Raw genomic sequence first — 26,292 nt, forward strand, 5'->3', positions numbered from 1 at the left:
TGTGCTGTTGTTTATCCACTGCTACAGTGTGCTGTCATAGCCTTGGCTCTGACCTAGTTTAAGGGCAACAAATTGAAAGGATATAAATGTTTCTGGATCACATCTTTCAATGTAGGTATCTGTAATTAAAGGAAGGCTTTTTATGTGTTTGTGCATTGTAATATTAGACTCTCAGGTGTTGGAGCATGCTGCAAGATTAAATGGTGCATGTATTATTGTATTCACAGCATATACATATACAAATACAAGCATAACCATACATAAATATCTCCGCGTATTGCACTGCACTACATGTTGCAATGAAGAGTTACATTTACCCCATGACATGTACTGTAGAGCTCTGGTTCTGAATCGCAGCCATAAACTGTCCGCAAGCTATAATCAAGCCATGTGTCAAAAGGAAAGTAGCTGTAGTTTTCCCAGCTGTATAGAATCACAAAGAACCGAGAGGATTTAATAGAAATGAAATGTACATATCGCTTTCCACAAGATAGGTGCTCTTGTCAGGACATTATAAATTGTTTTGGTCTCCCTGAAATCACTGTTGACAATGCTATAATGAAGCAGAGGAAAGAAGGTTGACCATCAGGCCCTTTCTGCCTGTAAAAATGACTCAATGAGAAAAGCCCACCCAGAGATGAATTTTCAAAGAGAAGAGACCCACGCATGAGATTACAAAGGCATTTACTGGGGTAACTATCTGCATTCCCTTTGTTAGCTCCTCAATTCCAGAGCCTTCTGTGTGTGTGTACACAGTTCGCAATTGCCTGAACATGCTAAGTGTCTGTCCTGGCCCTCAACGGCATAGGATCAACAAAATGCAAAAAATAATGGCTTAGCACAAAAAACAAGGCAGTAGTCTAAAATCAAAACACATATTCTAACAGTTGCTGCCGTCAAAATACTTGCTAAATTAATTCTTTTGTTTGTTATTATTTTTTTGGATCTGTTAATAAAATCAGTGGTGTCTAACTGTCTTAGATGTTGCAGTGCTGGAAGACACAGTAAATGCAGAGGTGACAGCTGTATGAAGACTGATTTGCTGCAATGCGTCTTGCACTGTATTGCATTTAGTGTAATGGATCAAGAAAGAAAAGACTCAAGTTACATGTTTTTGTGACTGAATTTTAAATGCCAGTATTATATTAATACTTGCATTCATCAGTTATTCAATTGAGTGATTCAACATCTTTCTAGTGAAAAAATAAGACAGTGGTGCTTCTTTTGTAAAACGAATAACACTTCTCCACTCAGTGTTTTCCTAATAAGCACATGCTAGGCTGGTGATTTGAAGTCTATGATTATATGAAATAAAGTCAGTCTGGACTATAACACTGTACATCATTGTAGCTGGTTTGCCTACCAACAAAATACTGTAACTTCAGTAAGGAAAGTAATGTAAATGAGCGAAGAATGAAGTTTGCCTTCTTAAATGTCTCAATGAAAAGACAGAGCCTTCTGCTGGAGACAAAATATGCCAAAGATTTTGGAAATGGAACACTGGATTTTCTTGCTGGGAACACAGCGTAACTCCAGCTAACCAGGTTGTAAACAGTTGTTTTCTTGACCCAGAAATAGTTTTGACAGTGAGATAAGGGGAGTACAAAACTGTACTGTTGAGAGGGCAAAAAAAAAGAAAACCCTGAGGCTTGCTCTGCCACATTCTGAACATTTCAGATTGCTGGTTTCAGGTTAATTTTGCTTGTGTTTTTTCCCCTCTTCCTCTCAATGAAGGCACTGCCAGTACACATGGCTAATGTCAGAAGTGTTGGTTATTTCAATCACATTAGCTGCACTGAAAGCATCTGTTAGACATTTCATTAATTGTGGCATCATTAAGCTGTCTCAAATTTTCAAAGCTTGCAAACAAAATGTGAAGGTGTGTCAGGCAGAATATCAGTTTGTCCTTGGTGTTTGTTTTCTGCTTTTGAATTGTATCTTAAGTGTATGAATGACTAAACTTCAGTTTGTTGTGTGTGTTATAATGAGTCAAAAGAAGGAACGTTTTCAAATAAATACTGCCTTTTTGCTTTGTCTGCACATGGCTTATATATAGAGAAGAATACTTTTATTAAGGTTATTATATTATACTGTACAAAGATGCTCTGTGTTCATCTTGAATTACAGTAGTCAGAGTTTTGTAGCCTTCATGGGTTGAAGTTTAGGTCTACAAAAGATCGTGTACACTTCTGGAATGCAAAAGAAGAAAGAACTGCAGGTTTCAAACCATTAAATTGATGAATTGTATTGTCAAATGTGGGTAGCTTATCTCTTTCTGTGTTTATTATTTACCTTGCCATCCTTTACTCAGATGGCAGATCCTGCAGATGAATAGCATGTTTTCAGGTTACTAAGTAAAGAGAAGTAATTAGTGCATTTCATTACATGCGGTACAGTACCAGTGTGTCTCTGTGAGTGCTGTTGCTTGATGGCTCAACTGTCTGCAGGATAAACAGGTTCTGGCTGTCTGCAGGCCTTTGAAGTCAATCAGTCAATCAGTGTGTCAGGCTGGAGTCCCACAGGTGCAGGACAGATATCTGTGAATACATTGCAAATATTCTAAGACTCTTGTTCCTTGGCAACAGTCTTTGCTTAAGCCAGGTCAGTGTGTGTCCCACCAACACCACCCCCCTGCAAAAGTTTCCTGCAAAAACCCAGATGGTTTACAGTTCAAAAAGCACAGCATGGAGAAAGGCACAAACAAAACATATGCATTCTAAGGTTTTTCTTTTTCTTATTGAAGCATTAGTTCTCGTAGGGAGGCATCGCTTCAGAAAACATTTTTATTTTCTTGGAAAAAAATCTGTTTTAGTCAGAGCAAGACCATTGTATAATCCCACATGTGAAGGAGAGTGAAAAATTGATTTTTTTTAATTGGGTTGTTGGGGATACACCTTTAACAAGACTGGAAAGTTAATGATGTCGCGTGTTCTGATTGTTCTCTTATGCCTGCCTTAAAATGTGCAAATGACTAAAGGTAACAAGGTGAACAAGCAAAATCTTTGATATTTTTTCTTCAATGCAGTTAAAAACCCTAACAGTAGTTTCACACCATTAAAATGTGTGTTCTGTTCTTCTAGAGAGCCAGATTCTTTGACTTAGAAGATCTAAGCATGTCCAAGTACAATAACATTATGCAGACACTTTAAATGCAGAAACTGCTGAAACATATTAATGTTTACAGCACAGAAACTATGGAATTGTCGTATTCTGGATTATATTTTGAGTTCTGGTGTATGTCACTGTAAAGATTCATAGTTAAATTCCGCTGACTGACTTTCACTCACAAGAAATTTATTTCACAATGTGTAAAAGTGTATGAATTTCAAGGGAGCCCTTTCAAGTTTTGTTTTCTTTGTTATACAAGCATTTGTGGTTCACAGGCATTGTTTCTGAGATTGTTTTGGTAAGTGACACATGCTATGACCATTTGATATAACACTTTTGGGGTTTATAAGGCAGAGCTTAACAGGTGGTATTAGCTTGTCTTTGAAATTGAACCCCTCTCTTCCCCAGTTAAAATAGCCTAGTGTGTCTCTGTAATTAACATTTGGCATAGGTGGCATGTGAACATCTCAAGTTCAATTCAGGAGTCAGTGGTTTCATTGGGATTTTTTTTATTGCCTGATTTGACCCCTGAACCCTTAAAGTGTAAGACTTTGGACAAATTTAAGCTTTGAAGTCCCCCCATAACAGAATTGCCACGTTAATTTCACCTAAACCTGTGATGTCAAGAATGCGCAGTATTCAAGTTGATGGAATCCATATCTGTGGCCTAATCTGACTGGAGCGGAGTACAGATTCATTTCTTTTTTTTTCACAGCACGAGTGAATGAGTCCCGCAATAAACAGGCATTTGACTGGACAACAGAAAAATATGAGCTTTTAATTTTAGGACTTTTTAGTTATAATTACAAGTCCACACTTTTACCTCTATTAGTAAAAGTAACACTTCTATTTGTGTTCTTTAGTTTCCTATATTATAAGTTTTTATGAGGTTAATTAAGCGCCTGCAGCATTTCAGGTGTTTTGTAAATTCCATGTTGGTGCAGTAAAAATATCTCTGATAAAAAAAAATACAGCAGAAGGTTGTGTCCAATTACAACAGATTTCATTTCTTTTTTGCCAGGTCTCACTCTAAATTATTAAATCTAAATCCATTTTGAACACCAGTTGGTGAGAATCTAGCAGTGCGGCTCGCTTTGAAGCCTATTATAAAGGAGACAGCAACACATGTCAGGGAAAAAAGTTTTGTGGCGAGATTATGGACTCCTGTAGACCATGTTATTCATGTCCTATGAAGAGGCCAGCAGGAATCTTAGAATTTGGCCACAAAACTCTCTCCAAAATGTGTTGCTTGATCCTTTACAATGCATTGCGTACTACCAGTCTAGTGTTAACAAGCATTAGCTACCAGGTTTAAATCTCTTAGGAGTTCTCGGCATGCAAGCCCTGTGGTTTGCATCAGGAATAAGAAGAAAATAAAGGGAAACTACCTTCACTTCACCAACATCCTCCTATGTTAAAATTATATTACCTTGTGAAATGCTTTTTTGATTTGATAACTTCACACAGCCTCCTGGAAGACAACCCCCCAATACATTAACCTTGAGGGTGTGATGAAGAAAAAAAACCACATTGCAGCATGTCAAATAGAAAAGCTCTGCAATGGAAGAGGTCCCTTTGTCCAAAAGCAAGTGAAGTAAATCACCCTCAGTAATTAGATTTCTGAGTTGTTTGCCTAGATCTTAAAAGAGATCGGTATGAAACATAGATTGCGTGTCCCTTCTTTAATTTACAGTGCAAACACTTTTTGATTTGTAATGATGGAGCCCTTTTTGTTTGGCTGCAGAAAAGGGGGGAAAAATCTTTCTTGTAACTTAATTGTGAACGCAGGGATTAGCGTGAACGCTTCTGACCTTTCACCCCAAACAAAGGCATTATCAAATCTGGTTGCCTAGTGACACGCTTTTAGCCCTTGCCAATTTAGCAGAATTGTTAACTGGCTGCCTTTATATGTGGTGTGTGAATGAATGATGTTTTAAAAATCTTACATACCGTAAGATTTCAGTTGCAAGGTTTTATTCAGCTGTCAAGAACTGCGTACTTAAATAGTGTGGCACAACCTCCTTCCTCCCCGCCGTCTTTGTATGCATGTGCTGTGTTTTTGTACATAAATGTTTCAGAATATTATTTTTACAGAAGAAATAAAAATGCAGTGAGTCTTTATTGGTGTATCATAGACCTGCGAAACTATATTTCAGTCTTCAGAATCAGTTATTGTTGGAATCAGGTACTCAGGGAATATCGCTGCAGTAATTTTAAAGTTAAACCTTCACAAAAAATATGGCGACCATCATTCAAAACTCATTTTCTTGGCCCAGTGAGAGGAATGTTATGTCCACGTGATATGAACAGAAGCATGAAGTGGCAATGTACTAAAAAGATTATTCAAAAAATACTTCAGTCTGTCACTATGGACTTATTTTTGATAGGCCAAACTAACCTATGGTAAAAGGGAGAGTTCAAAATGTTCCTAGATCTGTCTTCCTCCATGTTTTTCAGGAACAAGATCCTCTTATCCTTCTTTTAGTACTCTCCAATGCCAAGATTAAGTAGCTCAGGAGGTTTGCAAGAAACAGCTAAATCATGCAAATGACACTGGAAGTTACTATACAGGAGCTAGGGTTTTTATCTTGACATCATGTAATATTTTCATGGTACTGTATGTGTAATTTATTATTTTGGAACTATACTATACAGTTAGGTCTTCTGTGCTAGTATCTAAACTATTTTTTTCATTGGCAGTACTATAAGATACAGTATTACATTTTATAATGAAAAGCGACTTCTGAAGAAGTCTTCTTTTTTTAAGAAGATGTTATTAGTTTATATTATATTAGTTTAAAAAAACTATTTTATCTCTAAATTTGGAGTTGGGCTTTTCAAGAGAATCACGATTCCACAGGACCAAGCCAAAACTGGTCAGATTCTCTCCTGTGAGAGACAAATTCCCATACTCTTGAAAAGAAATTGAATATCCAACAGCTCCTTCTTTAACAGTGCACTCATCTCTGTTGATAACAACAAGATACATACAATCAAAATGATAATAAAACAATTAGAAGTGAATGGAAAATTGTAGTCATGGAATCAGTGATAATTTGGAAAATTAGGTTCTGTTTATGACTTCACAGCTGGTAAAACATTCCTGTACCTGGAATAGAAAGCACTCATCAAGCAGTTATCTTCTGTATCTCTGCAGTCCTTTAGTTTGTGTAACAATAGAGCTGCTGTCTGAGATCTGGTGTTTGCAAGTATTTGATGACTGTACTTTTGTGCTATAAATTGTATTAACTAGTTAATTGTGCAGGAAGACCTTACTCAAGTAAGTTTGAAGACAGAGATTTGAAAGTGTGGACTTGTAGGATTGAACACTGGCCATAATAGCACTGCCTAGTTCCAAAACAAGGAGCAGTCTGTTCAAGTTTTCTGCCTCCTCCAGGGAAGGCTGACTTTCTTTCAGCAACAGATAACGACTTTTAAGAACTGCAAAACCCAGGTGGAACCTATTACAGCTTGGGCTCTTATCAGTTAATAGCAGGTTTTGAAGGAGCCAGATTATTCTGATAGAAGGCACCTGGCCATTTTTTTGTCAAAACATAAAAGGAAATACAATAAATACAGAAATGAAATTAATCAGATAAGGTATCTCTTTAATAAAAAAAATACATCTGTACAGTGTGAGGACTTGAATATTTCCCCCCTTCTCTTGGTGTTACTAGTAAATGACCTCCAAATATGACAGAGGGTAGGATGAAATTCACGTTTCCCTGAGGTCATCTTAAATATTGCCTGCTTTATGCTTGGCTATAGCTGGTTTTTCATATGGTGTTGTGCTTTCTGACCATTCAGTGCTTACATGGTGTAAGCTGTCTGTCATTCAGCAGTGTAATACACATTCATATTAAACTGATGTCCAAGCAACTACTGTATATGGAATGAATCTTTTTTTTATATTTCTCATAATGGTGTGCACATTTCCCGGGCAATTCTTGTGTGTAAGATTTTGAGTGTAAACTGTACAGCAACATGTTAAGTTTTCGTCTTGCTTGAAGTGTGCTTATCCTCTAATTAAAGACACAAGAAACCCAGGTCACCCCCGTCCTCTACTGGAAGGTGCACAGACACCAGTATAATGTGGAATACAGTACATTGATTTTTTTTTATTTATTATTTTTGAAGCCCAGCTGTTAAATACTAGCCCAGTGTACATTCATGTGAGATTCGTGCTTGGAGAAAAGTGCAAGGCAGGTTTTTATATTCAGTGAGCTTTAGTGATAAGTAGATGTCCACTCTGGCCTTGGTCAGCAGTAAAATTCCCTCCGTGATCCTGGAATGCTGAAGGGGATGAGGGGCCCCCCTTTAAGATCCTGGTGTCCATTTACAGTGTACCTCTACGAGCCTCGGACACTGGGCCAGTGGACCAGCCCTCATGGAATGTGATTGATTATGTGGTATTTATGCCATTGAGGACTTTTCAGCAGCTTGGGGTCAGGGGGTCATCTCATGTGTCTTAACTGCAAATCCGCTTCCTTTTGTACAGTGAGGGCCTGGAGAGGAGACACACAAAAACAGCTTTTTCTCTTTACCCTGGGAAAAATGGGGGAGGGGGGGGATGTCAATTAAAAAAAAACTTTTTTCTCTCTCTCCCCTTTCCCTTCTCTCCTCTCCTTTTCCCCCCCTCTGTACTGAGTGGCTTTTAATGCAAAAGATCTTTTAATTAGAAACAAAAGAAGGAAAAAGTTAAGAACGTTTCACGCAAGCCAGCGGTTTCTGAGCATTACATGGTTTGTTGGCAGAAACGGTTGCAACTTATTTCTTGATTGTTTTTAATTTATTTTTCCATTGAAGTGCTTGCCGTTCACTGACACGCAAATAAAAACCTTAATTTGCGGCTCAGATTTAGATTCATGGCAGTTTTAGGAATGACTTTTTTTAGACCGAATAAGTGAAGGAATTTAAAATCTCTAAAGAGGCTGCATGTACATGAAAAACGTGCCTGCCAGGGTCACGATCAGACTTTTTTTTTGTTATATTGCAATCAGGCCCTTGTGTTTGAAATGGCAACTGCTCTATCAAGACCAGAAATTCACTCACAGCTTTCAGCTTCTCTCTCTTCCTAAGTGAAATGAATTTACCATTCTAGACATAATCCTTTGATGTGTAGCCTGCGCTCGAAACGACAGTGCAATTCAAAAAATGTGCCAAGCCTTTGCCCTCAGGGGTTTAGGACACTGTGTTCCTGGTCATAGGACCTGGATTATGTTTTAACCTCAAGGGGGTCCTTGTTGGCCTGGGTGAAAGGGCATTTTTTCTTCTTGATTACTTCTAGGTTTTATCGTCTAAACATATCATGCTAAAAACTACATTCTGAAACGGAATTATTTCACTGCTTTTAGACATCTATGGCCCAGTGTCACCCACAAAGTTCAAGTCATTACTGATTAACCTTGTAACTGGAACAAAATAAAACAGAAGTTCAAAAGTAATAAGAATCCTAAAGTAAGCGCAATAAAACCAACATCTGTAGCTGGACCGTAAGTTGGTTAAAAGTGTAATGATGAAAGATTTAATTACAACACTCTGTGAGGTTTGAAAAGCTAATATAAGATATTGTTGTTTTTTTTCACATGTGTGTGTCCTCATTAAAACATTGTAATGTCTTGCTTGAGCACATTCTGCATCTGAATAAGAGCAGCTCAAGCCTTGTTAATTCCAACCTGACATACTGATAAGGGCCTTTAGAATTACTGCCACTAGCCAGGCTGGGGAGGGTGTGTGTGTTGTGTGAGTGCAAGGAGGGAGAGAAACTAACAAAATGACCACAAGAATTGTAACAAGCAGGCTCGCCAGATGTCACAATTTATAGTGCACTTTGTACAGTGATACCAGACTCCCTCTTCTCCACGCTTTAATTTCCTGGGGTCTGTCGAGATTGATATATGGGAAAGGGAAAAGAGCAAGCTGCAGGGAAGGTGCACAGATAGCAGCCTCGAGTGTGTCTGGCCTTGGAAGGCTGTGGAGCTGGACAAGCAGTTAGGTGTTTATCTGTCCCCAGTGTTTCCTGTAGTGTACAATATAGCAGAAGGAACTTAACGGAAATACTGAAGAAAAAATAGATGTGATTTCACACCATTGCAAATTATTTTATGAAAGACCAGAATCTCCTTTGAGAGAAATAAGGTAAATATTTGTAAAAGGTCTTGTGCTTTTTGTCTGGCCAACAGAAAAGGTGTTCTGTTTGCTTCTCCTCTGTGTTTCAGATATTTACTAAAACTTTTGCCTGTGTTCTGATCCACTGAGGTTCACTGACTTTTTTTAAATTTAATCCAGTATACTAACGTGGTAAGTAAAAAAAACAACTGCACAGATCGGCACAGCCCTTCCAGCGTGGATACTGACATTTCCCACCAATTCGCTCAACTCCAGAAATGTTTTATAACTAACTCAAAAGCAAAAAGCTTAAGCCTGAAAGCTTACCTTCAGATCTGTTGTTAATAATGAGCCGCCTAAAGAGGAGCTTGTCTTCAACTGTGTGAGACACAAATCGATTTTTAATTTTGTTCAGCGTGGTCAGGAATTGGAAATGCAGTTGTTGTTTTTTTCTGTTGGATTTCGAAAGTATATGAATCCTTTCCTGTTTACTCCATAGCTCACTGCTGCCGTTACAGAATGAGCTAAGGCTGTTTTGAAAATAATATTTTCAATGGTTTGCAGTCATGTGTTTAGAATTGCCCAGGGTGTGGCCCTGTGGTACAGAGCCATGTAGCAGTGCCCATATGCATTAGTGCTTGAGAAACTGTAGTTAAAGGAGAAGTAATTTTATACTTTTAGTCAGTCTTCAACAGTCCTACAGCATTGCCTATTAAAAGTTACATGCTCTAGGTGTGGTGTATACCTTTTAACAGAATTCATTGTTTCCTTGGAAATAGAAACATTCACCTCCATGCCTTAGAAATTGTAAGGTTTGTGAAAGTTGGGACCACTCCCTCTGCTGGCGGTTGTAGTGGGTTGATGAGCCCATGCTTATTTACAAAGACAATGCAGAATTCATTCCGCCCGCAACCTTTGGCTTTTATATTCGCTTTGCTCTGTCAGCAGTATGCAGGCACAACACAATAAACAAATACAGTGCACGACATGAACTTTAATAAGAAATGATTTATTGCAGCATCTTCATTAGCTTGGGCTCAAACGTGAAATTGAGGGACAAAAAGAGAAACCGCCTTGGCAGTTCATAGACTTAGAAGATTGTGCGTCAGTTAGGGTCAGGCGTAAATGTCATTCAAGGTGTCTTTTACATCAGCTTAGGGTTTAGAACAAAGAATGTTCATAAGCATGTAATAAAATGCATCTAGTGTTTTTAATTACATAAAGTGCTCACATTTATTTATTTTTTTCCAATTTAGTTTTTGAGACATGAGGCCTGTTGTAACCCTCGCAGGGGATTTACAGTTCGGAAATCACTTGATTAGTAGATTTCCATTTAATTTCCCTGTGGCTTGTCAGTGAATTCAGCACTCTCTGCCTTTTTTTATTGAAAATCACTAATTAAACTGTATCGGATTAAAAAAAAAAGAATTATGATTTATTTCCCAATAGATTAATATGCATTTAGGTAAGTACTCGTCATCCTGTTTGAAAATAGCTTCACCGTAAATGCATTTTATATATGATTCCTATCAAAAAACCTTTGTGTGTCATATTTGTATATACACTTGTGTTGCCTTTAATCCTCACATTTCCATTCATTTATATTTTTTTCCGTGTTGTGACACATATTTTGGACAAATATTACAAGGCCATTGTGCTAGTACTGTAAGTTAAAATTGCACCTGACCTTATTTCAGTAATTATAATACCATTAAATTGATCAGGGATTTGTAGTTGTGGACTTTAACCGTAACAAAGATACAATTAAAAATTCAGGTTTGTAGCAGCGTGGGTGTCTTTCTCACACCTGAAGAAGGCTCCACGGCCGAAACGTATTACTTGTTCCTTTACAATTAAAAATGCTGCTAAGAGTAGCACTGCAAAAATGTCTTGTCATGAACAAGTTGAACAAGGAAGTCTTTAGTGAGAAGTGATGTCAGAAGCTAACACAAATAGAGTTTAACATCGGCTGTAGTTAAAGTGTGAATGGTCAGGTATTATAAAACAACTGCCAGGGAGATTTTTTTAAAGAAAGTTTTGAATCATGTTTTTTTTAACCTGTGTTTTTACCTGTAGTTATCACCAAAAATGTTATATTTGGAAATGCGAAAGGTAGCTTTTTGTTATCCTCGCTCAAGAGGCATAAATATGACTTGGCCTGCCTTCTCCTGCCACAGCACTGTTTTATCACCATATCAAACCTGAAGATGCCATATTGATAAAAAATCACTTACATAAGCATTTTACTTCTTCTAAAATACACATACGCACATAAGAATGGTTTCCAATGACAGGAGGGCGTTCAGCCCATCTAGCTTATGTACAGTAGCAGTAGCTTATTGATCCTAGGATATCCGTTTCTTGATGTTAGAGTATCGGTTTAAACAGCATGACTGGGTGACTTGTTCCATGCTCCCATAAGCCTTTTCCTAAAACATTCTTTCTGTTTTCTATTTTATATTTGGTTAGTGTTCCTGTAATTTCCACTCTTGTCCTCTGGTTTGATGGTTTGTCTGGAAGAAATTCAGTGTGCGGACTAAAAATGTATGCGCTCAAAAAAACTGCATTTTCAATTGAAATTTTGAATCCCACAAATTTCCAAATACAATACAAAACTAAACAACGTTAAATCAAGACAAATGCTGCTTAGATAAGCCTTTAAAACAAGCATTCAAAATGTGGGCTCACTCTTAGTACCCGTTTACTAATAACTCATTGAAAACTTCCAATACTTGCAATACTTTTTAAAATAAAATTGTTAAAGATGCATCCTTATTAACTGTCCTTGTACAAGATTACATTCCACTTATTGTCTGTTAAAATAATCATAGAAAGTAGAAATCTAACCCAACAGTAGCTTAATCCAATAAACTTGAATTATTTATTAGACGTTTAAAAGCAGGCATTTAGGAGAAAAAACAGTTTCTTTGCTGTAAAACATGCAATTAAGTTCATTATTTTAATTTGTAGTGTAATTGTTTCTGTAGTTTGTTTTCTTTTATTTGGATCATGGTCAGAAGAAACAATATTTGTTTAAAATTGATAACCTACTTTTTTATTCAAGTATATACTGCAAAAGTAATTTTGTTCTTATACATTCGTGCATGAGGAAGCAAGTTGTGAGTGTGCTATGAGATAAAATAATTTGCAAATAGAAAAAATATTACACCATACATCTTTAATATTTGTCATTTTTCTCGTAAGAGACAGCTCCTATATATCTACAACCCATCCGATAACACCTTTTTTCAGATTTTTCCATTTTGTTGAATGACAGCTATGTTACTGCAACGTTTATACTAAAGACTGTTACTAGACTTAATTATAGTGTTTGTATGCTGCTCCCACATGTCCGATAACAGGAATGATCCAAATGCAGTTTAAAACAGTAGTATGGGTATTGACAGGACTGCATTATAATTTGTATACCTTTCTACTGCAAAAAAATGTATTCTAAAATTATTTGTCGAAAGGCATGGAAAATTGTGCTGCTGTCTCAAGGGTCTTGCATCCTGGGTTCGATTCTGAAACAGGGGACCTGCTGTGTGGAGTTTCTTCCCAAGCCCAAAACGGACTTTTAACAGGTGCTTCAATTTCCTCCAAGTCCAAAAAAAGGCTGTCTGGGCTAATTGGTGTCCTTGAATTGACCTTCGAAAGTGTGTGTGTACCTGGCAACCTGCTCAGGGTGAAAGTCCTGCCTTGTGCCATGTGTCTCTGGGTTAAGTGCCATCTCGCCATGACCATCTAAGGATAAAGGAGTTACTGGCAGTGGATTGCTGGATGCCAGCATGAAACATTTCAGTTAAGTTTCTTTGTTCCATCTCCTTGCTGCTTTCCCCCCTCTTTTATAAAAGCCCAACTACCACATGGAGCCTCACAACAGATCATCCCTGCCCTGTCTTGACCTTCGCCATCCTTTCCTGTTTCATTTTTTCCCTCTCTCACTGCCGGTCCAAAACTGTAGGGATTTAGACAACATTGTCTTCTCCTCGTGGGCTTCCCCAATGACTTCTTCAGCATCAAAAGGATTGTTTCAAAATGTCGTAAACACCCCAGCAATATCTACAGCTAGGAATTAATGTTTCTCATGTGACAGGCATTGTTCCCCGTTCATTTCCAGTGCACGATTTTTAGAGTTTTAGAATTATTTCTGGTTTGGGGGCTTATTAAAATCCAGTACCATGATGAAAGTGATCTGGATTGCAAGCCAAAAAATGTTTTTTGTGTGGAAAATCATATTTTTTGTGAACGTGTTCTTAACGTTGTGTCTCTAGCTTAGAGACATGTCATATGAATCAAATGTGTTCATAGATCTAACGTAATTTATTACTTCTTTTAAATGTACAGTAAGTATAAAGATGAGGAATTCAAGACACGTTTGTATGGATTGTAGATTAATTAATACAAATAAGAAATTACTCAATTAATATTTACAAGGAATCACTCGTCAGTTACAGTCTAGACAATTGCGATTCCCTATCACTGAAAAATATCAGTCTTTATGAGCAAAAAAAAAACCCATAAGATTATCTTATCTCATGGCTCTACCAATTACCACGAAATAGAAATATTCCTGTTGATTTTGTTTGTTTTATAATCTCCTGATTAAGTAGAACAATTAAATTGCTTAGCAAAAGCTGTTCCAAATGCCCTGAAATAAAGGATTTTAATTGGTGTTAATAAGTACATAAATGTATCAGTAGCAGCTTAATTTTAATCCCTTGTGGAAGCAGTACTGTGCAGTTAACAGAACTTCACCAAAGGCCTTTGAAAACAGTTTATAGTAAACTAGTGAATTGGATTGAATGCAAAAGATTATTACAGAGACTGAGCAGGTTCAACATAATTCTTTCATTTCACACTGAAATGTATTCATTCATGTCTGTTTTAACGCTTTTTTGACAGCTGAGAACCCTCTCACCCAAACTGATAAAACTGATTAATTCCTTTTTTTTTACAGAACATGGAAGCTTTTCTCTTTCTTAAACTGTACTTTCTGTCAACCACGCAAAACACACTCTTCATGAATCTATTTCTTTGTTGTTTAATACATATTTTTTGGGCTTACACACATCTGTATTTTTTCAGTGACATCAGATAAGGTACATGCTTGCATACCCAGTCAAAACTTAATGCATCAAAAACATTAGCACAAAAGACAAAGCCTTTCAGCAAGGAGAATGATTTTTTTTAATTGGAAAAAACATATATTTGCAATGTAAGAATAGGATCCTAAAAAAAATCCTGTGTTTCATTTTACTTTGGGTGTAAGGGGTTCAACAGTGAAAATTGATAGGGGACCTGATTCAAGTATTGTGAGTTCCCAAAGATACTGACAAAGTCACTTCCAGTAGACTTCCTGAGAATCAACAATGAAGCACAAACAAGAGGGAAATGCATTCAAAATGGAGAACAGGCATTGTTTTTACACAGCAGTTTGCGGGAGTCTGGAATGAGCCACCTACCTATAGTACAGTCTGTTGTCAATTCCTTGACCTTTTTTCAAGTAGCAGCTGGATGAGAACGTTGGATCAGCCAACATCTACCAACCAAATGCTCTAGACAGGCAGAATGTTATCTTGGGTCATATTTGAAATCGCTGACTTCACTGGGATTTCTTTTTTTGTGTCTTTATCAACAGTGGGGGAAAAAAGGGCCAAACTTCAGAATCAATCCTAAACGTTTGAGTCAATTCAGCTGAAAGGATGGTATAGGAGGGTGTAGATGAGATCTTGTCTTGGGAGTCATGGATTCATTTCAGGCTGAATGCCTGTCGCTGCAATATATTTTATATGTATAGCATACATAACATTCTTAGAAAGCAGCTCCGAAGGGTGCACAATATTTTTATTAATCCATTGATTATGGATTGGCCTTTTGAGAAATCCCCTTTCTCAACTAACTATAGTAAAGAAGAAAAATGTGCTGCATTAATATCTAATATTAATAACAGGCACAAGACCCATAGCGTACAAGTTACTGACATACATTTTCAAGGAATTAGTGTATCAACAAATAAAGTGTCAAAATAAATATAATTTATGTAGACCATTAAATGCATTTTTCTCTCTTTTTCAGTGCCTGACCCAAGTGCATGCTGGATAAATATTTTTATTTTAATTTTGACATACAGTACAGTCCCGTTTCAGTATAAATATATATAAAGGATGATATTAAGTTAATACACGTTATTTAAGTGTATTTGTTGAAAAGTCAAAAGAGCTTCTTTCTAACCCGGAATGCTAAACTGCTGTAATGCTATATTTCAGATGTAGGCTAGGTGCTCCAAGCCATGTGTAAGAGGCAGTGCTGAAAGTGTTTTCTTCTTCCTTTGAGTTTCAGTGTAGAACTCTTGCTATGTGTGTGTACAGATACTCATATATGGGTTGAGGTGTGTATTTTTTTTAGAAGTATATACATTGCGTTACTGTTCTGTTGTTGCAAAGTTAAATCAATACCCCTTATAATGGAATTAAACTAGGTTGGAGTGATTGAAGAGGAACTGTACATTAGCTGCTTAGAAACAGCTCCCTTAGGCTTCCCTCTTGGGCTCAGATGCTGCTGTGATTGACATACAGCCGATCTATAAATAAAGTCTTTTCTTCCCTCATAAAGACTTTGTGGTTTACTGTTTGCCTTCAAGGTCACAAGCAGACCTTCCTAAATAAACATGTATTAAAGATCATTAGGAAAATGACACAGTTAAATTGAGACAGTAACTTCTGTCAACTATTGGGAGTTAAAGGTTTGTTTTTTTTCTATTTCGGGGCTAAGTTATAACCACATTGGATTTTAGTATTTTGGCCTGCGGCTGTAACATCTGTTGGTGCTTAGTGACCATAAGAAAATGTCACCAATGGTTGGTTTTAATGAAGAGAGGAAAATGTAGCTGTGTTCACCTACTTGCTCTATATCTTAAAAGAGCTTTTTTTTATTTTTTATTTTTTTTGTTTGAACAACAGTGCAAAACAATTTCAGCATGAACTGACCCTCTTCTGCACATTAGCTATGGATTTATCTGCACTGAAGTGCGGACTGTTTGAGCATTTACTACATCAAACCATCCTAACAGATTAAAACGGTGCCTTGTTTTCAATTAAACAGTGCATTCTTGAAACTTAACGGCCATTTTATCCTGTATTGTTTTTGATTTTGTTTGCTTCTAAAATGTTACTGTGAAGAACAGAATGTTCTGCTGTACTGTAAATGACTGGTTTGTTTAATAGGTCCATTATGCTGGTTGCACATGAAGGTTAGCATTTCCATAAATCTTTTTTTTTCCCCTGTCACGGCAGAAGTTTGACTTCTGCTGTTGTACTCTTTGTGCAGGTCCATTCCTTGAATCCAGAGCTAAAAATGTGCATCTCCTTAACAGCATACAACAAAGCAAACTTGTAACAGTGTTTCAGAAAACTGATTCTGTAGGCTGCAAGCTTGTTCTTTACCATCATTTCCTCTAGTAGCTCCACAAAAGCACACAATAAGCTGGAAAAAGGCATGCCATACCCATTATAGTTAATACCTTTTATTTGTACGTAATTTGGCTATGCTTTTTTTATGCATTCAGATATGATTAGCTTTACTTTTTGGCCCGGATCAAGCCCCGTGTTTTTACAGCCAGGCAGCTTTAGAATCTCTGAGCAGTCTCACAGTCTCAGAAAACAATACAAACTGCAGATCCTGTCAGATGTGACTGGGGGGACAGCAGAGAGGCTCTGAAAGCCTTTTGTAAGCTGGGAAAAAAACCGTGTCAGCGCAGAGTGAGAAAAGGTCCGGTCATTTGGCCGCAGTAAAAGACCAAAAGTGTAAAGATTAGGGACGTAAGGGGTCGAACTAAGAGGCTATGACTAATGTGCCCGGTCATTCAGAGACGAAGCCACATTGTCTCTCAACTGTCCAGATGGCCACTCAAATAAATCATTGCGAGGGTACAATGAATTCCAGCACTGGAACTTTAGCCAGATTATAGTGTGTCAGCACCTCTTTTTAATCTGCGCAAAAGGACTTGAACTGTCCTCAGAATTGCATTTGAAAATAATTACTTATAGGACGTTTTCTCGATTTTGCTATTTTCATCTTCATATAAATCCATTTTAGCCATGAAACCATTTTTGCTGTCTGAAACCCGGACCTGTGAAAGATATTCTGATGTTGATTATAGGATCTGTTTGGAAAAAAATAGAAAAAAACATGATGGCAGCATGAGTTATGGAAGACATTTAGACATTTCAATTCTTTGTCATTTTCTTTGTCAAATTAGGTGCAAACACCTTATTTATTTTAGTTCACCAAATTGCACTATTGCGCTAGAATAAGGGTCCCAAGTGATTCAGTTAAAACTGAACTTGCACATCTGACAAGATATTTGCTAATTATAATTTCGTCTGAAGCAAGGACACAATGCAAAGATTATATATTTTTTGCATTTCTGTTCTTGAAGCATTGACAGGTTTTTTGACCCTAGTTTTAAACAGTCCTTGGCAATCCACAATGTACCATCTTAAGGGCAAGATTGGCGTGCTTCTGAAGACAGTGCGATTAGGCACAGTATATACCTACTGCATGTGCACTATGCACTTACTTGCACATACTTTATTGTTTTACAGTGACTCTTAGCATATTTTACTCACCCCTAACTCTATTTATTTTACTTTGTATTGCTGTACTTATTTTAATTTTTAGTCTATTCTGATGTCCGTTTTTGCGCGCATTGGACTGGGCCGCTGTAACACCTCAATTTCCCTTCGGGATCAATAAAGTCTTATCTATCTATCTACTGCTTGCAAACAAGGGTCATTAAAACTGCACGTAGGTGGGGTGACACAGGGGCTCAGGAAAGAATAGGAGAATGTCTGAGACAGTGAGCCGTGCTTTGACATAAGTATGTGTGATGTTTCTCAGTGAGGTGGTGTAGCAGAACCTCACACTTTCATGTACAGAACCGGACAAAGTCAGTAGCGCTTGAACTGAAGTGATAAATCTGTCGCCTGCTGTTAAGTATGTGATATCTTATTCTTGTTATCTGAGTGGGCTATTGAAAGGTGCTGAAATATGGACCATTCTGTGACCCTCTTTTTTTACCACTTTGTGAAACTGAACATCAAGTATTTTGGAAGAGGCCTTTGAGGCCGTGTAAAATAATGAACAGAGATTAGAAATGCTTCTCAGTCAAACTTCGTATTGTTTGAAATCAAGTTTTGTTTCTGATTAAGTTACGCACAATGGGATTTTTTTTTCTACCTCTGCCAAGCGTAAATCAGAAACACTGTTTTACAGAAAAATAATTGTAGTCATGTTTTTCCATTAATACTGCTTCAAGGGAGTATTAGGTCCAACTTATATCCTATTCTTTTCTCAAAGCACGTAGTGTTTTGATTTTCAAATTAGATAATAGAGATTTTTACCTTCCTGGGAATTTTCTGATGTTATGACATTCTCAACAATAATGCCATTCACCATTAGAAAATTAAATCATTTTCATTTAGCTATGGAGAGCAACAAATATTTTCTGAATTTGTTTTATCTTTAAATTATGAAGTTTTAAATGGGAACAGTGCAGTAGTTCTAGCACATGAAAAGATTAAACATGTTTTAATATATTTATTTATATATTTAATATACATTTATCCTGTGGAGGATACTGTACTGTACCTGAAGAAAAAAATGCATCTCAAAACAAGGACCAACCCCACATGGTTACAAATCCATTGCTAATTTTTAAATTATTTGCTAGAATTTGTTTTTTTTTCCCAAAAAAATAATTGAAACATGACCTAAGTCAATCAGTATTGCATCAAATCTTATGTAAACAAAATGATAATGTTACTGAAATAATTAATTAAAAATTATTTTAAGTATGTGAATGTTCTTCTTTTGGTCTTGGAAATATGCATCATGTATATGCAGTAAATAAAGATTTTAGTGCTATTAGAATAAACGCCTTTCATAATCCTAGTACAAAGGCCAAGGTTTAGCTAGCTAAATACAAGCAAATAAGATCTGCAGCAATTCCGATTGATTAAATAGGCCCCATAACCATTTTAAAAGATTAAATGGATGTAAAAAACAAGAAATATCTTGAAGCATCATCTGTAAACAAACAGTGCTGTGTTTTGAAGTCAACTAGACTCAGCAAATTACTTTTCAGCGAAAATCTTTTTCATTGTGGCAGTTTGTCATTTGGGGAAACAGCACAATTTATTTTCATTTTCGTAATGTTTTTTTCAATAATGAGCTTGCTTGGAGAGCACTTCTGCATATTCTCATAAGAGAACAGGGAAAAACTAAAAAAAAAACACAGAATGATATTATAGTGTGTAAATGCAAACAGAATAACATTTGTCATAAAAAACTAAAGTATTTAACAAGAAAGCAACTGAATTTTTTTCACATTTTCCACCTGCTACAGTACATTGCATATACGGTACAGCCTGTTATTCTGGCAGCCTGGAATATGATACAGTAATTATATCTGTGCACAATGAACGATATCTTTGACTTGGTTCTTGTACCTGGACATATGCTGGTATTTGTCCTTCCCCAGTAGATTGTGGTTTCTGCTTTGTTTATTTCTGCTCATGTCCCTGTTTGAAATCTAAAACCTGTTTATTTATTAATGCTTAAACAGTGTAGTGATGTGGTAGTTAGCGCAGATGCCTCACAGGTTGTGGGTGCTGGGTTCATGTGGCACCTTCTGTGTGGAGTTTCTAGGTTTTCTGTGGGTGCTCTGCTTTCCTCCCTCCCAAAGAAATACCGTCCAGGGGTATCTATATTGTCTGTGGACAAGTGTCCTGACCAAGGTGTACGTAGTCCTACTTTATTCTGTATGCCTCCATAATAGGCTTAGGGTTGCTGTGACCCTCATCAGGAATAAGAAACTTGGAGATAATGGATAGGTGCACCAGCCAGCTAAAAAACATTAAGCTAATTTAAAGCTTTGGAATTCCCTGTATACATGGGTGGTAAGCTGTGTAGCTCATCACAAATTATTTGGTTCTCATTTATAATGTACCTATATACAGTAGCATGACCTGTATAAACATGTTCATTTTTATTCTTGCGTTGGGATACACATTTTTGGCCAGCTCCTTTTTATTAAACTGAAATTATATCAATATTTGTTTTAAAAAGACAAATCAATCTCATCTGTATGTGTGAAAGTGAATTTTAATGAGCTGAAATGGGTTCTAAACAAATGCTATTGGTTCTAATACTCTTATTAGTGTGCTTTAATAGATTTTTATCGGGTTATTTATTAACTTGGCTTAGGTACTGTACTGTATATTTTCAGTTCTTTCATTCTCTCTCTTTTGAAACAAGGCTCTTAGAATGGAGAAATACCACTTTATTTCTAGGAAGCAAAAGTGTATATTTCAGTTTCTTTTCTTTTTTCATTAAAGCTCTATTTGAAGATTTGGTAGTATACTGTGCACCACAGTGATCCTCCTGCATCTTATCACTTGCGTGTCTCCACTGTTTTCTTTTTAAAATAAATCACAAATACAGTTACACGTTTTATTTCTACCTTTCTTTCAGTGTTTCATTTGTAAAAGGTTCTATGGTAGAAAAGAAAAAAACATCAGAAATGCATTTTGAAATACAAATCTTTGAAAATGTATTTGATTTTCAACAACTAAAAGTCGATTAACCGTACGTGCAAGGCAAATGAAGTGTTAGGTTTCAGAAACATGTTTGAATTCATTTTTTTCCCTGTCTGTTCTGAATGAAAGCATCTACCCTATAACAAACAAGTAAACTGAACTTTTGTCTTGCTACGTGTATGTGTAGCACAGATGCAGAGTCTACAGTATGTAGCATAGCATGATCACACACACAATAAATATTATCTGAAAGTGAAAAAAATATTTCTTAGCTGAAGTCCCCTTGTTTGATGCTAGTGAGTTTTCTGTTTAACTGCCTTTGCCAAATACCCGAGTGAGCTTGTACAACCACACCACTTGAAAATGGCAAATTGTTTGCATCAGAATTAAATATTTGTCTTCCTGCCTGCTGTAGTCCAGTATTTCCAATCTCTGTTACACTTCTCTCACTTTTTAGTAGGTTTTCTTGAAATGTAAAATCACATCTGTCATTGACTCCAAGAGCTTTTCCATTAGTTTTGGGTCCCCAGTGTGCTATACAGTATAAATATATATTTCCCATGAAAGTTCAGAGGTTCAACACAGTGGAGTGAAATAAAAGGAATTTACATTAGCAAAAGGAAGATGCAAGTGGTAAGAGCTTCACATGCACATTCCTTAACCATAGGAGAAGATGCTGTACCTTGTTAATGGAAAGAGAGCCAAATAAAAGCAGAAGAAAAGGTGGAGGTTAGCAAGAGAACGGAATTATTCACAAATTAAATATTAGAAACTGTAAACTTGATTGAACTTCACGTCGTCTTCCAGACAGTTTTCCTCCTTGGTATGAATCCTCCGTATCTCATTCTGTGCACTAATTCCAATTTAATTGCCAGTGGCCTAAAGCCTCTTCAATAGGAGTAACAAATGGTTTGATTTTGTAGACTTCATCAGACTGCATTTTAAATGCGACACACTAACCCCGCTCGAATGCCAATGAAGCACTGAAGTAGCTCTCTGTTTACTAATTATCCTTTTTTTTACTCTGAGCCACACTGGTAGAGTTGTCTGATTAAATCGGATTTGTGGGATAGGGCACAGCAAGTAGGGTTTCTCCATTGTAAATGATCTCAAACTCTGGCTGGCTGGCTGCACACTGTAAATTATATTCTCTTAAAGGCACATCACATCATTTTATTTCGTGTGTTACTGATAAATAGTAATGAAATTGCATGTTATCCTAAGCCCAGCAGCATGTTTTTTTTTAATTTTGGTTGTTTTTGTTTTCCGTTTTCTATCTGGATAATTCACTTTTTTTAAAATAACCCCTTTGGGTCGCAAAGATGGCTCGGGTTGAAAACAATGCATTAGGAACCCATCACTTTGAATTGTGTTTTTCCTCCTCTTAGACCAGGTGTAAATAAAAGTCCTTTGATCTAAGGAGAGGAGAAATTCGAAATGTACTGATGACATTATATAATCAAATGTTAGCTTGGTTCTGGTGCCATCCTCACGAAACTTGAACTGGAGTGTTTGAGATGTTTATACCTTTAATACTAATCTGAATGCCATTATTTTGTTAAGACAGCAAAACTAAACAGGGATCATACTCATACCTTAGAGAGAAGGCTTCTCTCTCAGTCCTATAAACCGGTGTGTTAAGAATATAGCTATTCCATGCTGAAAATAGAAGAGATTATTAAAACATTTCACAGTGCAGTTTATACACAGAGGAGAACCATATGGTTCCATTACATCACTCTGGAGTAATTAACAGGGCAACTTCATGGGCAGCTGGCAGCATCAATCTATTTGAAAACAATACATCTTGTAATATCTACACCAGAATTGTGGAGTTTTGCGCTTTGTTTGTTTTTTTGGAGAGGGGGATTACAAACCTAAATTTAATTAAATCTAAAGGCACAGATAGGCATTGGTCTTGACAGGGGCCTATCAGCCTTTTGGACATAACCATCTCCACACTGATAAAGTAACAGTTGTTTATTTTATGTGTGTGTGTGAGTTGGTCCTACAGAACAGCAGTGCTGAGGCACGACAGACCGCAATTAAACTTTGAAATGGAACTGCAGGAAGATATGCATTCCTCCAGTAATAGACATGAGGATGGAACATTATTATTATATACTAAATAAGCTCTGCAGTCTTGCGATTGTGGAGTGCATGCTTCCCAGGCCACCAGCCAATTTTTACACAACTTTATTATCATGCAACTAGAATTACTACTGATTGAGCTGATATGAGAGCAGATGCTTAATGTAGCAAAATTCAGCTACACAGCATTTATGAGGCCACATCTCACTCTGTGTAGTAATGGAAGTAGTTCCACTCTTTGAATTACTGTGGTCCAAATAAGCAATGCTCCTAAACAGAATGTAGATGCATTTGACATATACATGAAGATGCAGTAGATATAAATATCACTGAAACATTACTGAAGTGCAAGCTGAGATTCAAGATTGAATTGACTATAGCACGTTTTGGATGTGGAATGGGTTTTTCATTTGCGAATACATTCTGGACGAGGAAAGGTCAAGTGTCCTGTGCAGTGTTGGTCAAGTTGTCCAGATATCCAGTCAATACTGGCACCACACTCTAGCAGTCAGCCATGCTATTCACACATTGTGAGCACGGTCAGACGTTGACTTGCAGAGATGTTGCCCATGCAGGGCAAGGTTTCTTGCTCCTTTAGCAACATCACCAGCTTGTGTTGGATGCTGACCTGCACGTCTACCAAACCCGCCCCATGCATGCTCGGATCTGGTGCCAATGCATGATGTCGACAGAAGAGGAAAGGCTCGAGTGACTCTCGCCACATGCTTGTGGAAAGGTTAAGAGGCTGCATTGATGCAGGTGCAGCTGAAACAGTGGGTAGAAAACGGGTCTCAAGATGTGGGTGCTAGCAGCTTTGAATTATATGAAGACCGTAATTGAGTCTTCCATGATGGACAGTGCGGTACATTACAGACAGTTGGACCAAACCATAGGCTTTTATACATGCAGATGTTACCTCACCTCTGTGCTGGACATGAATTTAATGTATGCATTTATTGACTTTAAAGCATTTATTTTGAATGGACTGCCAGCTTTTATGGACTGTTTTTCCATCTTTTCCATTTAAAATTGAAAGCATGTGGTACTGTAATGGAAGTGTTTGCTAGGGAGTAAGAGGCTGTGCTTTTTAGGTCTTGACCTTGATACAGAAACTGAGTATATGCTAATGAAAATGCGACTGGCGTTGTTGCACTGCTCAGAATAAATACATGCTGACTAAATATTCTATATTCTATCTATCAGCATGTGGATGTAAAGAGCTTCCATGAATGGTAGCATGCTTGGATAAAGTATAATTTAAACTTGGAATTGAGCTAGATGTAGCTACATGGCACTGTGTCGCACAAAATGAGGTTGAGGGGGCAGGCGAGAATTAGCCTCCAATTCTTATCTAACTCCAAGAACTAACCCTTCTTCTTTCTCCTACATCTCACCGATTTGCGCTGCATTCTTAATTGCTGACTGCCTTGGGCCGTGAAGAAAGAGAGGGAAGGTGGATATTGAGCACCAAGTAATGGAACTGTGCTTAAACCCCCACTGTTGCAAAGACTTTAATTCCACAGGCTTGACCTGTCCTGCCCTCTATCTAGGTCTCTATCTATGCGGCATGAGCTTTTATATTTTAATTTGCTTTTGCACGTCCTGCAAAATTAATGGCATAGTGGTGGTTGTTTTTTTCCTCTTCTTTCTTTCTCATTGAGTGAGGTACAGTACAGGAAGGACCCCTTGGTGTTTTCTTTTCTTCTATAGCCTGGTTACCGTGGAAATGAATAGTCTTGCACTGCTTTTGGATAGCCGCAACTGTGCCCTTAAAATTGCTTACAATGTAGAAAGAGAAGAGGCGAGAGCCCCAGTTAATTTATAAATGCTGTTTAGTACCTTATGAGTCATGTTTGTGGTGAGGGATAAGATGTTTTTATGTGCAACATACAATTTTCTGGTAAACGGACTTGATACAGTGTAATTTCTTTTTTCCTTTTTGACACAAAAGCGTTCTCTTCTCTTCTGATTCGTGAAAGTTTCTTTGAACGCGCAAGGGCTCCGTTTGATGATGTCTGTTTACAAGCCAATAACGTAAAGTGGGCAAATTACACTACCTTCAAAGAGAGCGCCATGAAATCACTTTTTTTAACACTCTATGTGTTTACACTGTTTTGATGGCTGGATCTCTTGACCTTATGAATTAAACTACCTACTGTACATCCAGTCTCCCTCTCTTCTTTGTTTGCTTTACTGGGTGTCTTGTGATTTTATTGTATTAATGTCCATTGAATGTTTTAACTCTGCCGAAGTCCATACTACAGTTTACTACTATCGTAGTGGTATCACTGCATACATTGGAAGGCATCAGTCAGATTTAGGTGCATTTAGGTATGTGTGGATGCCTTTTCATTTGTCTGCATGAGCACCTATTTCTTTCCTCCCAACAACGAAGCCCCTGGTGTGCAAGGGGCAACTCGTTGCAAGTCGTATCCAGTGAGGAAAGGGGGCCAGACTGCATCGTCCCTCCCTCCCGCTCCCCTGCTTGGCTGCACTGTCCCTTGGCCCAGCAGGGGCGGCCTCTGTCCCCCTCTGCCAGCCTTCCATCTCGCCGGCTCCTCACCCCCGCTCCACAGCTGCCTGAGGGGCTGAGGGCCCCCGGCTTCGCTGACCTCTCACCCCTTCCTGCTGTCGCTCCACAAGCCCTCCTTCAACGGGGGCACATACCTCGCAGGATTTACGGTTTATCGCTGCTTCTTAATTTGCATCGTAGCTTTATTCATTTTAATAATTGGCAGATGTTAGGAGACAAATTAGTTTTCTTGCAGTAAGAACTGTTTTCGTTATTATCAGTGCTACAGCTATCATAATAATTAGAAAGCCTTTTGCTGTGAATAGGGCGTGAGTGATTGATTGACAGCTGGGAACTAGTTATTTCTTTGAAAGAGAAAAAGAATGTGTGCAAAAGGAGAAATGAGGAGTTGAAGTACAACATTTAAAACCATGAAAAAGGAGTCCGTATTCTGTGTGGGAGCGTGTGTGCTGATATAGATACTAAATATCCCAATGATGTCGAATAAATAAATGGCTAGTTTTATCAGAATTCAGAGCTCTCTGCATCATCACCCATTCATTTTCATAAGTTGTTACAGTGGACTTGCATAGTTCATTACCTAGTTGGAATCTATTTAACCAGACTTCATTCTACCACAGCAGACATTTCCCAGTACTCTTGTGTCTCAGAGTGCCTCTTGAGCTGGGCCACTGCAGTGATTCCTCTATATACTTGCGCATCTGATTGTGCAATTGTTGCAGTTGGGTCTTTATGATCTAGCCTGCTAATTTCCAAACATGTTACATTCTAAAGGGGAATTTGTAAAGCCTCATCCTAAAACCTGCCTGTCTGGTTTAGCAGCTGCTCTCTAAAACGTGAGCAGTTTTGATT

The 26,292-nt window shown here is 37.5% G+C and overlaps 1 protein-coding gene and 1 long non-coding RNA gene across 5 annotated transcripts in view; one reads left to right on the forward strand and one right to left on the reverse strand.

Annotated features, from left to right (window-relative positions):
• zbtb16a (zinc finger and BTB domain containing 16a) overlaps positions 1-26,292 on the forward strand; it is a 127,866-nt gene that overhangs the window by 80,322 nt on the left and 21,252 nt on the right. The gene's annotated exons all lie outside the window — the stretch shown is intronic.
• On the reverse strand, positions 6,691-9,739 carry LOC138224554 (uncharacterized). The gene is made up of 2 exons (XR_011183041.1): positions 9,544-9,739; positions 6,691-7,613 (listed from the first exon to the last, which is right to left on the reverse strand). It is a non-coding gene; the product is annotated as an uncharacterized lncRNA (long non-coding RNA).

Source organism: Lepisosteus oculatus, chromosome 23, assembly GCF_040954835.1.
Source record: "Lepisosteus oculatus isolate fLepOcu1 chromosome 23, fLepOcu1.hap2, whole genome shotgun sequence".
Lineage (NCBI taxonomy): Eukaryota > Metazoa > Chordata > Actinopteri > Semionotiformes > Lepisosteidae > Lepisosteus > Lepisosteus oculatus.